This window comes from Equus przewalskii, chromosome 17 (assembly GCF_037783145.1).
Source record: "Equus przewalskii isolate Varuska chromosome 17, EquPr2, whole genome shotgun sequence".
NCBI classification, from domain to species: domain Eukaryota; kingdom Metazoa; phylum Chordata; class Mammalia; order Perissodactyla; family Equidae; genus Equus; species Equus przewalskii.
This window is the reverse complement of record NC_091847.1, coordinates 9,063,227-9,077,251: the sequence shown is the minus strand read 5'-3', so window position 1 is coordinate 9,077,251 and position 14,025 is coordinate 9,063,227. Positions and strand designations below refer to the sequence as shown.

At 43.8% G+C, this 14,025-nt stretch overlaps 1 long non-coding RNA gene and 1 pseudogene across 1 annotated transcript in view; one reads left to right on the top strand and one right to left on the bottom strand.

Annotated features, from left to right (window-relative positions):
* Positions 1 to 14,025, bottom strand: part of LOC139076745 (uncharacterized) — a 145,356-nt gene that overhangs the window by 64,487 nt on the left and 66,844 nt on the right. The gene's annotated exons all lie outside the window — the stretch shown is intronic.
* Positions 1 to 14,025, top strand: part of LOC139076743 (serine/threonine-protein kinase MARK2 pseudogene) — a 76,263-nt pseudogene that overhangs the window by 43,005 nt on the left and 19,233 nt on the right.

Genomic DNA, 14,025 nt, shown 5'->3' with positions numbered 1-14,025 from the left:
CTTTCTCTGTGTGACCTTGGTCACCTGGTCACCTGCTCAGCTTCAACTTCTGTAATAGGAAAAGGCTACTATTGGTACTTTTTTCACAGAGTTGTACAGAAAATATATAGCATCAGGCTGGGCTTGCGTAGAACACAGCAGCTCCTTAGGAGTTCCCCTTTGTTGGATACTTTATTACAGGAAAGTAGCAGGGAGTTGAAGCAACACAAGCAACCATTGGTGGTCAGGGCAGTGAAGGCGGTGGGAAAATCTCCAATGAGTTAGAGGTTCCAGTGTGGTTCTCTTTCTTCTGTAACAGTGATCCTCAAACTTGAGAGCACGTCAGAATCACCAGAGGGCTTCCTGAACCCAGATTGCTTATCTCAGTAATTTTATTTCCGTTTATACTCAAATACCATCCATTCTGTATCATTGTCAAAAGTCAAAATTGTTTTAACACTTTTGTGAACAAGGATGTGAGGAAACAGGCTCTTGTTAGAAATGCAAATTCTCAGGCTTAATACCAGAGTTGCTGATTCACTGGGTTCGGGGTGGGGCCTGAAAATTTGCATTTCTAACACGTTCCCAGGATGCCTTTGGTCCATTCCAGGGACCACACTTTGAGGACCACTGTTCTACATTATACAATATTCTTCATTATCATCATGAGATAATTTTCACTTAGAATTGATGGAAAGGGAGCAGATGGGAAAGAGAAGGCCAGAGCTATTCTCAGGTCAGCTAAAATGCACTCACAGCATCCTGCTATAATTGCCTAAGTTAGTTTTGCTGGCTAAAGTCACCACTGGGTTGGAGTCAAGCTTAGAAGAGCTTCCTCCAGTCAGAAAAGCCAAATCCCCAACCATTTCTATATATAAAGACGACAACCCTGCACTTCTGAAGTTTCTCCACCGCTGACGGCGGTGTACCTTATAGCCCAGAGCCTAAACTGTGACAGAATAAGAAGGGGCGGAGAGGACGTACAATGAAGGAACTTGTATGAAATGAAAATGGCAAGGCTGGCGGGGTTGGGAGAGAGTTCAGAGAAAAACGAAATGTTTAAGAAATCTGAAATAAAAAGTGAAAACATTTAGTATAATAACAACTGAATTTGAAGTCGGTTGAAAGAGTTGTTAATTTAACTCTAAAGAGACTACTGAGGAGAGTCAGGTAGAGACACAGAGTGTTGGAGTGAACCCACGCAGCGAGCGTGCTGTGGACCTGCAGCAGGTGAAGGCATCAGAATGACCCGTGAGCTCCCCAGCCCACACACACCCTGGCTATAACCCAGGTCTTGCCAACCTGGGCACTATGGACATCGTGGGCTGGATAATTCTCTGTTGTGAGAGGCTGTCCTTCGCATTATGGGATGTTCTGCAGCATCCCTGACCTCCACCCACTAAATGCCAGTAGCCTGCCCCCAGTTCTGACAACCAAAATATGCGGCCAATCCTCACAGGCCACCTGGGACAGAGGTGGGATTTATGGGATGCAGGACCTTCAATGTTAAAACTGGTCAAGTCCTGGGTAAACTGGGATGAGCTGGTCACCCCACCTGGGAGGCAAAACTGCCCTGGCTGAGAACCACTGCCAGAGCCTTTGCCATTCTGATTGAGCACGTCTGGGGTTGGGCTTCAACATTTTAACAAACAAAAATCTCAAACCAAACCACTCAAGTAACTCCTGGACATCTCTGGTTAGGAGCAACTCATGCTAGCCTAAACTCTTGACTTTACAGACAAAGAGCCAAAGGCCAAAAGAGGTCAACTCGGCACAGGCCCTCAATAATGTTAATCTCATCCTTCTTCCTTATCAGTAACTGAGCCAGTACTAAACTTCTGGGCTCCAGACTCCTGCGCCAATGATTCTCCTACTACGGTATGGGATGAGCTCTAGAAAACGACAAACCGAAGGAACAAAGAATCCCAGAAGTTGTTTGTGTACACAGCAAAATATTTCAAGACTTTAACTCAGAATTTGATTTGTATCTTTGTTAGACTTTTTGTCTGGTACAGAGGGACGGTACCTGATCCTTTTTTGAAACTAGGAGGTAGGGCCCCTGTGTTATTACTAAAACCTCCAACACTGTCATTCTGTGAAGTTGTTGCCTTTTCCCGCAAAGCCTGGATCTCTAGTGATTAGACCTTCCTCAGCCCCGTGCTAGAACTCTGAGGGCAAAGAATCTAGTCTAGATATGAGGAGAGGGTGAAAAGGAAGTGATCTTCTGCATTTGGTTTGGGCATTTGGAGTGTCTGTGAATGTTCCGTGTTGTGAGTTGAATGCTGGGGGGCTTCCTGTCTGGATGTGAGAGCCTAGGCTGCTGGTTACCAGATTTCTTAATTTCATGGACCAGTAAAATTTTAAAGCAAAAATGGAGGTTGACCTACGGTTGTCATCTTTATTTTGCCAGGCAAGGGCCTTTTTAAAAGTAACTGCTCTTAGTTTCTCTATCATTTCCTAAAAAGCCATTTAACTTCCAATCTTAAAATAAAGGACAGTCCTTCAAATTGAATACCTTTAGCATCCTGAAAAGCTTACCACATGCCTCTAGTTTTTTCATGTTTTGCTGGAGACCAGTGAAAGGATAGTCACGGACCAGCAGTTGGGAACCATTGAACTCGTCGTCTTGTGCCGGGCTCGAGACTCATCCCCATGTTCACACCGTTTACAAAGCTATAGTAACACACTCCGAATGCCAGCCGGGAGAAAAACGGGTCTAACTTCCAGCCATTGGTATTCTAGGTCACATCTTTTTCTCCCAGGTGGGATGTGTATCCTGTGAGGGTAGCTATTTTTCTCGAATGCCAGGGAGCTGTGGCAGAGCTTGGCTGTCCAAGAGGTTCCCTCCACAGCCCTTCATGCTGGGAACTCCAAAACAGTATTGGATTGTCTGTGGGAATCCTATGACTCAACATGCTTTGCCTTCCTTATCTGATCACACTCTCCAGCATCCCACCAAGTGATAATTCTGGGTAGATCTGATTAAGGGAAAAGGAAACAAATATGAAAGGCCAGAAACTGGATCTCTGGATCCAAAGCAAAGCAGAGACAAATTGACTTGAGCAAGTGTCCGCCTCCTTAGTTGTCTGGGGCTGTGGTGCTGGGGTCGGGGTGCGAGTTAGGAGCTACCGTAGTTCTGAGTGTGGTCTCATCCTCTGCCCCTGCTTCTGGCTTTGTCCGTGCCTGAGGTGGTTGTTTGGAGGTGGGGTGGAGTGGAGTGATGGAAATAAATGGAAGATGCTGACAACAAAAGAATGTTCCTTATATAGATATTTGCAGCCGCCCCTATCCTGGGCAGCCACTTCCTAAACGTGTCCTTTCCTGGAGCTGGCTGCCCTCCGTGATCAAGCATTTCTTCCTGTCCCTGTGGGATCACCATGCAGCATGCCACGTGTCTACTTTCCTAGGCAGCTAAACCTTGCCACGTGTGGCTGTGCTCTTGGGGAAACACAACTACTGTCCAAAAACTGCTTTTGACATGTAGTGGCTCTCTCTGGAGAGAGAATGGCAAGCCTGACAGATGGCACCCCCTCCATAATGTTCTTCAGTAGTACAGGAATTGAATGAAGAGCCAGGGGAGGACAACAAAGGCTCTTATTTGACTTTGCATTCTTACCCTCAGAGCACCGGAATCTTCCACAGGTTATGGGGTGTGGGTGTGTGTGTGTGTGTGTTTTAATTAACTGGAGTTTAAGGTAGGGAGAAACTCCTCCTTTTGCATATCATCCCAAAAGAGCTGGGAAACATTTAATGAAGCCCATATGTCCAGCCTTCTGGTGTGGAAGAGCCTGTGAGTTGTGACGCCCAGCTTTGTGGTTTGCTAGCTGTGGATCAATGGGCAAATTACGTAGTCTCTCTGAGCTTCAGGTTCTGTCATCGCGGCCAGTACCAGCCACCTTGTAGCATTGTGCGGATTGAGAGAGAGAATGTTGTGAGTGCCAAGCTAACCCGAAGCCCAAGGCTGTGTACTCAGTACACCCTGTTCTCACATCTGAATATGTTGGGGATGTTTTTTCATCTCTCAGTTGAGGGTTATGCTAGGGGTTCTCTCTGGTTCTTACCCTTTCTCTGGTCTGTGGTGCAAGAAGCAGGAAAAAGAATGACATTGAGATCGATCGCTAGAACCAGGTGGTTGTGGGGATAGCTGCATTTGTGTTATGTTTCGGGTATTTACAAAGCACTCTAGTACATGTGGTTTCATTTGCTCCCACAGTAGCTCTGTGAGGTGAAAGGAACTGACATTCTTAGTTTCACTTTACATGGAGAGGGAAACTGAGGCCTGAGGCTCTGAAGTGAGGCTCCTCCTGCACAGCTGCTCAGCTCTAGGTCCCACTGGATCTTAGCATCTCAGACGCTAAGCCAGTTGCTTTTCCTATAGGACAGTGTGTGTTGATAGCTTGTCGTCACTTGGTCAGTTCAAGGACAGTGATTTGGGTTCACGAGTGGTGCCATCTCTGAGTTGGCCTTCACCGCAGTGGTGTTTCACCCCATCGGCTCACGTTTCCTAACTTTCTTCTGTAGTGACTGGTGAAGCGAGCTATAGAAACAAAAGAAGAGATGGGTGACTACATCCGCTCCTACTCTGTGTCCCAGTTCCAGAAGACCTACAGTCTCCCTGAGGTCAGTGTTCTCATTTTCTTCTCTTGTCCAGCTGAGAGCATGGGTGCACACTTAGAAGGAGCGGAGTGAGCGCAGGCTGCCCTGCACTCCCACCCCCGTGTGGCATGTCTGCCTCTGCCTGGGCAGCACTGAGACTGGACCTCCTGGGTCACTAGAACTGCCTCTTTAAATGGGCACTGAGTGGAAAGCCCTATGGTTTTGTCCTTTTCTGTCAGTTTTGGTACTTGATCCAGAACTTTTATTAAATTATAGGAACATGAGTATATTTCTCTATAGTCATATAAAGCTTCTCAAGAGACAACTTGCCTAGAACATTCTTAGAGTAACAGTTGAAAGGTAATCACAACAACAACAATAGCTGGACACTATGAAATGCTTACTACATTCTAGCCCCAGCACATCACCTGCCTTCTACTCTTTAATCCTCATGATGGCCCCCTGAGATAGGTGTTTCTGTCCCTGTTTTACAGATGGAGAGACTGAGGCTCAGAGGCTAGCTAACTTGCCTGAGGCTTCCGAGCTTGTAAGGATTTCTAATGAGAATACTTGTCGTCATCACTGCACTCAGTGGTCCCTGTTTTTCTCTCTGACTATAGAGCTCTGTTTTGGAGCCAGCTGCAGAGGCAGTAGCTTTTTCTCGTGCAGAATGTATTCCAGTTTGTTAGAAAACTGAGACTTGTTCAGGTGAGGTAGTGACGGGAAGTCGGTTTATAGGCAGACGTCTGAGCAGTCCAGTGCGTTTCAGTCTTCGCACAAGATTTGTTTATTCCTTGTTTTCTCTTACAGGATGATGACTTCCTCAAGAGAAAAGAAAAGGCCGTCAAGACTGTTGTTGACCTCTCAGTAAGTTCCCCTGTCCGAGTCCCTGTGTAAGAGAAGAACGTAGGTTCACAGCCTCCAGACAACCCTTTGGTTTAGTCACAAATGCCCTGCTCCCTGAGGCTCCGTCTGCTGGGGCTGCCCAGGAGCTGGCGTCAGGTTGGAGTGTGAGGGAAGCCCTGCCTTCTGTGCCCGCTGTCTGGACCCAGCGTTCATGGGGAGAACTTGCCACGACCACTGCACAGTGTTTTTCTTAGTTTCGGTTTGAAGGGAGAAACATTCCAAACTCATAGCCCTTCCTTGTTTGTCCCAGTGCAGGTATAAACTTTGAGTAGCTCCAAAGAGGAGATGCTGACCTGGAGAGGGTAGATTGACGTTGCTGCCCCCATGGTGGCTTTGGAGAAAGAGTAGCTTCTGTGGAATGTTCTGGGATGGCCTCTGTCACCATGCGCAGCCTGTTGTAACCTCTGGGAATCTGTATGTGTGTGCCCACTTCTCTAGCACAAGGGGTAGAGGAGCTTCGGGCCTTTTCAGAACACTCTGGGCCAGAGCCCAGCAGAACCCAGTCAGCCCGCCCCCACTCACCCCCCAGCCTTCCTACCTGAACTGATGGGAGTGGAGCCTCAGTGCCAAAGTGCAAATTCTCTTTCTTCCGAAAATAATACATCATGCCATTTTGCCTGTTTTTCACTTTAAGAATAAGTGTGTGGTCTCCCAAAGTGATTATTGTGAAAAGAGTAACAGTCGTTTGATGATAAAAGACATAAAGTGCTTGTTTAAAACAAAAAAGTCTTAACATAATGCTTAACATAATGCCCTCGAGGTCCATCCACGTTGTTGTGAATGGGCCAATTTCGTCTTTTTTTATGGCTGAGTAGTATTCCATTGTGTATATATACCACATCTTCTTTATCCAGTCATCAGTTTCTGGGCATGTAGGCTGTTTCCACGTCTTGGCTATTGTAAATAATGCTGCGATGAACATTATGTTAAGCGAAATAAGTCAGTCAGAGAAAGACGATCTCTATATGACTCCACTCATAGGTGGAAATTAGTATATTGAGAAGGAGATCTGATCGGTGGTTGCCAGGGAAAAGGGGGGGTGGGGGGAGGGTACGAAGGGGGAAGTGGTGTACCCACAACATGACTAACAAAAATGTACAACTGAAATCTCACAAGCTTGTAATCTATCATAACATTAATTAAAAAAAAAAAAAAAAAAGTCTTTGAAGCTTTATAGTTGTCATACGTATTTTTTCCCCTGTTCCATTTTGGAAATAGGAAGAGTGGAAAACCTTTAAGATAGTTAGGCTCTGAAGCCAGATACAATTTTAAGTTTGGTGGCAGTATTAAGTAACAAAAAGAAGAGGACATGCTATGACAGCAGAGTAATTTTTTTTCCTGGTTATGAAATAGGTGTTCAGTTTAGAATATCCTTAAAGTGTTCTTTTTAGAAAAGGTTGAGAGCTACAAGGGAAGAAACTCAACCTTAATTTCACGAGACTGAAGCAGCCACTTCTGATGGTTGGACATGTTTCTTTCATATTTTTAATGTGCATTTTTATAGAATTATGCTTTAAATATAATTTTGTAGTTTTTTTCACTTACCAATATGGAGTTTTTTGTTTTTTTTTTTTTTTTTGAGGAAGCTTAGGCCTGAGCTAACATCTGCTGTCAATCCTCCTCTTTTTGCTGAGGAAGACTGGCCCTGAGCTAACATCCGTGCCCATCTTCCTCTCCTTTATATGTAGGACACCTACCACAGCATGGCTTGCCAAGAGGTGCCGTGTCCTCAACCGGGATCCGAACCAGCAAACCCCAGGCCACCGAAGTGGAACATGCAAACTTAACTGCTGTGCCACCGGGCCGGCCCCCCAGTATAGAGTCTTTTGTATGCTATTAAAGACTCCTCCTGACAGCGTTTGTCATTAGAAATAATAACCACTTGGTTGGATATGCTGTTGCTTTCTCTTCTTTTAAATGATGCTTCATTTCTGGAAAGATACGAGAATCAGATGACAGCATTAGCTCTGATACAGGGAATTGGGAGCTGGGGCGGGAGAGGAAGGGAAATTCTCTTTTCCCTATAAACCTCGAGTATTTGAATTTTATACCAAGTCTGTGTATCACCTATTCAAAAACAGAAAATAAAAGTAAACTTTTTTAATGAATGCTTAGTTGAATATCTTCCTGTGTAAATCTCACTCTGAGCCGTGCATGGTGAGTGGGAAAACATTACGGTTTTCAGCCTTATCAGCGAGAATAGAAGGCCAGCATAGCTGTCGGTCATCCTATCAGTGGAACTGGGACTGGCCTCTCTGTACCCATCAGACATTTCAGGCCTCTAGAGACACATTATTTCTTCTTGTCATTTGTAGTGGAGTTTTTAAGAAAATCTTCTGCTTGGTAATGTAACTGTGTAGAATTTAAGGAGACAAAGACAAAAATCTGGTGCCCAGACGTTGTTCTAAGCATTTATATATATCTCATCTAGCCTCACAGCAACCCTAGGAAAAAGGAGTATTTTTTTTTTACAGATGAGGAGCCTAAAGCACAGATAGCCTATGTATGTTGTCCAAGGTCACATTGGTGATGGTGGAGACTGCACGCAAACTCTTGTAACCACTATGCTGTGAGCTTCTAGAGAAAACGGTGTTTGCAGCTAATGAGAAAATAATATCAAGAAAAACAAAAGCGGAAAAATATTTGCAAGTGTCTTTGATAATAGTTCAAATTGCATAGTTTTTTTCTCTTTTTATGTGTGAACTTACTCCTCAATTGTCTGTCAGTACATCTGTAGCAGGAATGATAAAGAATTTTTATGAAAGGCCAGACCTGGCCTTTGGGCTTTGTTTTCTTCTTTCCCTATCTACTGAAAATACTTCTCACTTCCGGATTCTGTCTTCTTAGGTTTCTTAACTGATCTGCATTGCTGTTAACCTCCATCCCTCCTGCCCCTCCCTTTTGCGAGTGCTTCCTTGCAGCCTGGAAATAAGAGTCCCAGAAGCTTGCAAGAGACTCCAGGGCTGCACTGCGTGTTCCTGGCTTATTCTTGTGAATCAGTGTAAGAAGTGGAGCAGCTTGCTGTTTGTTATTTGTTGTCACTGTCCCCAAGGAAAATCCTTCCTTTAGTAAAGGTAATGAAATCCTTCCTAGATGGCCAGGGGTTGTGGCTCTTCACCAGTCTCAGGCCCTGAAGGGAGTTGTCTTCTCCTTCTAGCCTTTTCCCAGTACAGCCCTTCAGATGCCTCATCAGTGTTTGTAACTTGCTCCTTATTGACCAATCTAGAATCTCAAATTTAAATTATGAATGGTAAATTGAGGATTAAAATATGGCCAAACATACAGGTGCCTGGTTTCTAGACCCAGCCTCTAATAAAATATGTATTTGGGGGCCGACCTGGTGGCGCAGCGGTTAGGTTCGCACGTTGTGCTTTGGCGGCCTAGGGTTCGCTGGTTTGGATCCTGAGTATGGACATAGCACCACTTGGCAAGCCATGCTGTGGTAGGCGTCCCACATATAAAGTAGAGGAAGATGGGCACAGATGTTAGCTCAGGGCCAGTCTTCCTCAGCAAAAAGAGGAGGATTGGCAGCAGTTAGCTGAGGGCTAATCTTCCTCAAAAAAAAAAAAATGTCTCTAGCTGCTATTTATTGACTGACTGCCTCCTAGGTGCATGACACCTAATTAGGCATTTTATACACGTTATTTCATTGACTCCTCACCAACACTCAGGGAGTTCTATATTATTATTTTCATTTTAGAAATCAGTAAGTTGAAGCTCAGAAAGGTTAGTAAAATGCCTACATAGTTGCAGAGCTAGGAAGAGGCAGCCAGATTTTGATTTTATATCTGACTCCTCAAATACAACAGATGTTGGTGCTTTTTCCAGTTTTCTCCCTGTTCACGTGGTCTCTGATTTCTCACATATTGCTGGCCCCAATTTTGTAGTAATGTTCTTGACATTTCCACACTCTGGGCAATTATTCCTCTGGGTCCCGGAGACTCAGACGCATCCAGAGTGGTTGGGTGCTCTCCCACCACCACTTCGATTCCTTGTGGGGCTAATTCCTGTGACTTTTCCTATTTGAAGACCCCTTGTCCAGCTGGACAATAGATGCTAAGGGAAGATTGTTGTGTTGTCTTCTTTTTTCATCTATTAGCATGATACTGTTGTTCCTCAACAAGTAGGCTTTTACTTACTCTTGTTTAGATATGACCTCTTTAAAAAAATCAATATTAAACACTTTAATGTCTTTTAAAATATTTAGCTTATTCTTATCTTTAGCCATCCTTATAGGACTATTCCAGTCTTTGCATTCATCCTTGGTTATGTAGCCCAGGCTTTTTTTCTGGTGCATGACTTTTTGTTTTAAAAAAGCTTGTTTTTCTTTTGTACTGGTACTCTAGTAATAACGATAAAAAACTAGATATTGGAGGAAAAGTACAAAGACTGAATCACCCATGATACCACCAGCCAGGAATAATCACTTCTATTCTAAGCATGAAATACAGAGTTACAGCTATCAATATAGAAAATTAGAGAGCGGAAAAAATGGTATTATACTGTATATTCTGTTTTGTTGTTTGCTCATTTTGCTTAACAATGTAATTGAAGATACCTTTCCATGCCAGTAAATATACCTCCATAGCTGTAGTGGCTGTGATCGTTTTTACTGGCTGTAGACCAGTCATTGTGTGGTACTAATTTACTAGCTTAGTTTATATCTTGTTTTTTTTCCTTTTGGCTATTATGTAGGACATCCTCATGGCTAAATTTTTTCTTTTATCTTTAATTATTTACTTAGGATACATTCCATGAAGTGGAAGTGGGTCAGGGCTTATGCCTAAAGCTATTAGTACCTCTTACCAGATTACCAGGCTGAAAGGCTGTTGTGAACTTTAACTTTTGAGCTCATTACCTGGGGTATTCTCTTTGTCTAGGCCTTATTTTTCTTTCTCCTGGGGATTATTCCCAGTGCTTCTGCTTTTTTCTTCGAAATGTGTTGGTGTTGACTTTAAACAATAGACAGCCAGTTATTTCTCCAGCAAAAATGAGTTTATTCGGGATCAACAGAGAATTGCAGTTAGGCATCTTCCACCATGGTGAGCCACTTGCAAGGTCCAAGCAACAAGGGGAGGAGAAACTCTTTCATGGAGGGGAAGAGGATGTGGGGAGGGCTAATGTAAACAAAGAGTCCATTGGAGGAACTCAGAGTTCAAAGTGTACTGGCTTTTCATTGGCCGAGTTGTAACACTCTCTCATTGGCGGTGACAGTTTCTCATTGGCTGGACAAGAAGAGGAAGTCTTTCTTCTTCCACGTGGGCTCGACCATTGTTGTAGGGTGTGAGAGCTTCCCCTTCTGGCCTCCTGACTCCATTTTAAAGGAGGTTTCTATTTATTAATTTTCACATTTTTCTCTTTTGATCAAGAACTTTCTCTGAAAGCATCGCTGATTGAGACGTTTTCCTGATTTTATCGGCCTTTATTCCTGGTGCTAAGTAAGGAATTTTCCTGGGTGTCATGTCCCACATCAGAGGGAAAGTGCACAGACTGGAAACCTATTGAGGTCACATTCAAGTAACAAGGAGGAATCGGAGGGAGAACTCTCAGGGTGGTTTTTTGCTTCCTTAAGTCCATATCTTATCGAGATCATAGGCATTGGAGGTCATCTGAAGCGTTATGTCAGCATCAGAGGTTTGGCAGACAAAGTCCCGGCAGGCCTCGTCTGGACATCTTGGGAAAGCTGTCTCATCAGATGTCATCTGCTTCAATTCCAGGAAATCTTTCCTTTCAAGTCACCAGATGATGTGCAGGTCTGGTAAGGGTTTGGTGGTTTCTTTAGATGTGTCACATGAATCCAAGAGTCTATTCCAAGAGTTTTGGGGAGGAAGGGTTAGTTAGCAGTACCTGATAGGGGCCTTTCCAGCGAGGTTGAAGAGAGTCCTTCTGGAGGTGTCTTTTCTAATAGATGGAATCTCCAGGCTGCAAGGTGTGATGCTTAAGGTCTTGGTCTCGCTGGAGCACACCGTGAAAAGATTGCTCTACCAGAACGTGCTTCATTTTGTTAGCATCTATTAAACCTTTACCGTGTTGCAAAGTACCTGACAGGTAAAGTGGGTTCCTCGATCATCATGAAGTTCCAGAGGAGTTCCGCAGGTGGGATCTCCTTTCCAAAAGGATCTTAGCTACAGAAGAGGCATTAGCCTGTCTGTAAAGGAAGGCTTCAGTGCAGTGAGAAAACATACAGACCATGATTAAACAAATTTATATCCACGAGACAGGGGAAGTTGGATGAAATTCATTTGCCAAACCTCGACTGGTTCGTTAGACCATTTAAAACATCTGGGAACAATACAAAGAGGCTTCCCTGGATTATATTTTGGACAAGTGGAACAAGTGAGGTATGCATTTCTTGTGGCCTTGTTTCTATTTCCCCACCAATATTGATTCATGAATGCTATCACTTTGTCAATAGACAAGTGGTTAAATGCTTGTACACTGTTTAGGAGGGGGAATTCTAGAGTCCGTGGTAGGACTGGGTTGGTATTTAGTTTGAACCAGAGCTTTCTCCTCTCTTATCAAACCAACAACTGTTGAATTTCCACTCTTTTTCCTCTTCTGAGGCCAATTGTTAGGCTTCTCTAGCGAGTTTTGCTAAGTTATCGTTTGGGGTAATATCCCTTTGGATCATGACAAAGGCTTGGCTGCTGTTGGTTCCTTTAAGGGCAGTATTCCTTGTGGAAGTTTCAGCAAGGTGATTTTCTTTTGCTTCCAGAGAGTCAAGTTTAGAATGCCCCGGTATCTTGATAATAGCTAAAGAGCAGGTAAAAGTATAGCATCTAATAATTTCTGAATGTAGGGGCCATTTTTAAGTAGGCAAGCCCCATTTCTTTCACAACATTCCAAAATCATAAGCTTACTCTGAAAGTGTGTCTACTATTAGTGTAAATGTTGGCAGTTTTGCCCGTGGCTAAAGTACAAGCCTGTGTTATAGCCTATAATTAGACCTGTTGGGCTGAAGAAGCCATAGGTAAAGGTGCTGCCTGAACAATATCAAAAGGAGTTGCAATAGCATACCCAGCACAGTGTTGGCCACTGTCGCCTTTTAAATAAGAACCAGCAGTGAACCATGAGAAGTTGATGTTACTTGGGGGAGTTTCCTGAGATCGTCATGAGGGGTCAGGAGGTGATCTGGCGGTGTTAAATTGTCACGAGGGGCTTTGTTGGTACTGGAGGGGAGAAGAGTAGCAGGTTACGTTTATTACAACGTGATAGAGTTACGTGAGAAGCAGTTACCAAAAGGATTTCATAGGAGATGAGGCAGCTGGCTGAACTATGTTGAGTGTGGTGAGAATTCAGGAGGGCTTCTACTGCATGAGGTACAAAGATAGTTGAAGGGGATCCCACAGTTTCCTTGGTGGCCTTGACCTAAAGGGCAGTGGCAGTTTTGGTTCTAAGAGAAGGGGATATCCCCTTGCTACAAGGTCCACTTGCTGGCTATAATACCCTATGGGTCCATGGTGGTCTCTGTTTCTTCATGTGAGTACCCCAGGGGCATTCCCTTTCTATTCATATACAAAAAGGAAAAAGGGAATCTGATAGTTGGGATGTCCAAGGGCAGGTGGGTTCATTAAACTCTCCTTTACGCCTTAAAGCCTATGTCATCCTAGTCTTCTCATAAAATTGGGTTGGGGTTTTTCTTTAGTAAAACATACAGAGGTTTGGCCATAAGAGAGAAATTTGGAATCCAATTTTGGCAGTAGCCAACTAACCCAAGAAAACCTCACAGTTGGTGCTTAGTTTTGGGTTTTGGAAACAGGATACTATGAAGCCTATCTGGATCTAGGTGTAGCCCTTGTTCTGATATCAGATTCCCTAAATATCGAACCTGGGTTTGGGCAAACTACAATTTTTCATTAGTGACTTGTGTCCCTTAAAGGCTAAAAGCTTTAGTGATCGGATGCCGTCTTCCTGTGAGGAGGTAAGGGAAGATGAGCAAAGAAGCAGATGGCCCACATATTGCAGCAAAGTAGAACCCCTAGGGAACTTTCTATCGTCCAGATCAGTTTTCAGGATTCGTGAGAAATGGGGACTCTTAGTAAAATCCTGAGGTGTTACTGTACAGGTGAATTGTTTTCCTTCCCAAGTAAAGGCAAAAAGGTACCAGCTAGCTTCATCAACCAGAAGACACTAAGAACACAGTGTGTAAACCAGTTACATAAAGGACTTACTTCCACTGAGAATGGGTGTTAGTAGCATATGAGGGTTAGGAACAACAGGATGTCAGGGGATAGCAATGTTGTTTATTGCTTGGAAGTCCTGGACAAATTTCCATGCTTGACCCTTGGCAGAGCCTGAGACAAAGAAGCCGGGAAAGAGGAATGTCAAGTTTGGGAAGCCAATTTATCTTTCTTTAATCGTTTGTTTGCCTCATTTAATCTTAAATTTTTATTTTGCAAAGAGGCAATTTTAGACTTGTGATAATGTTTGGAAGCCTCAAAAGACCAGTCAAAATAGGTATTGCATTCAGTTTTGGAAATTATGGAGCTATGGTTGTCTGATTGGTTTTAAAAAAAGTAAGTTTGGAGAGTTCAAAAGTTCCCT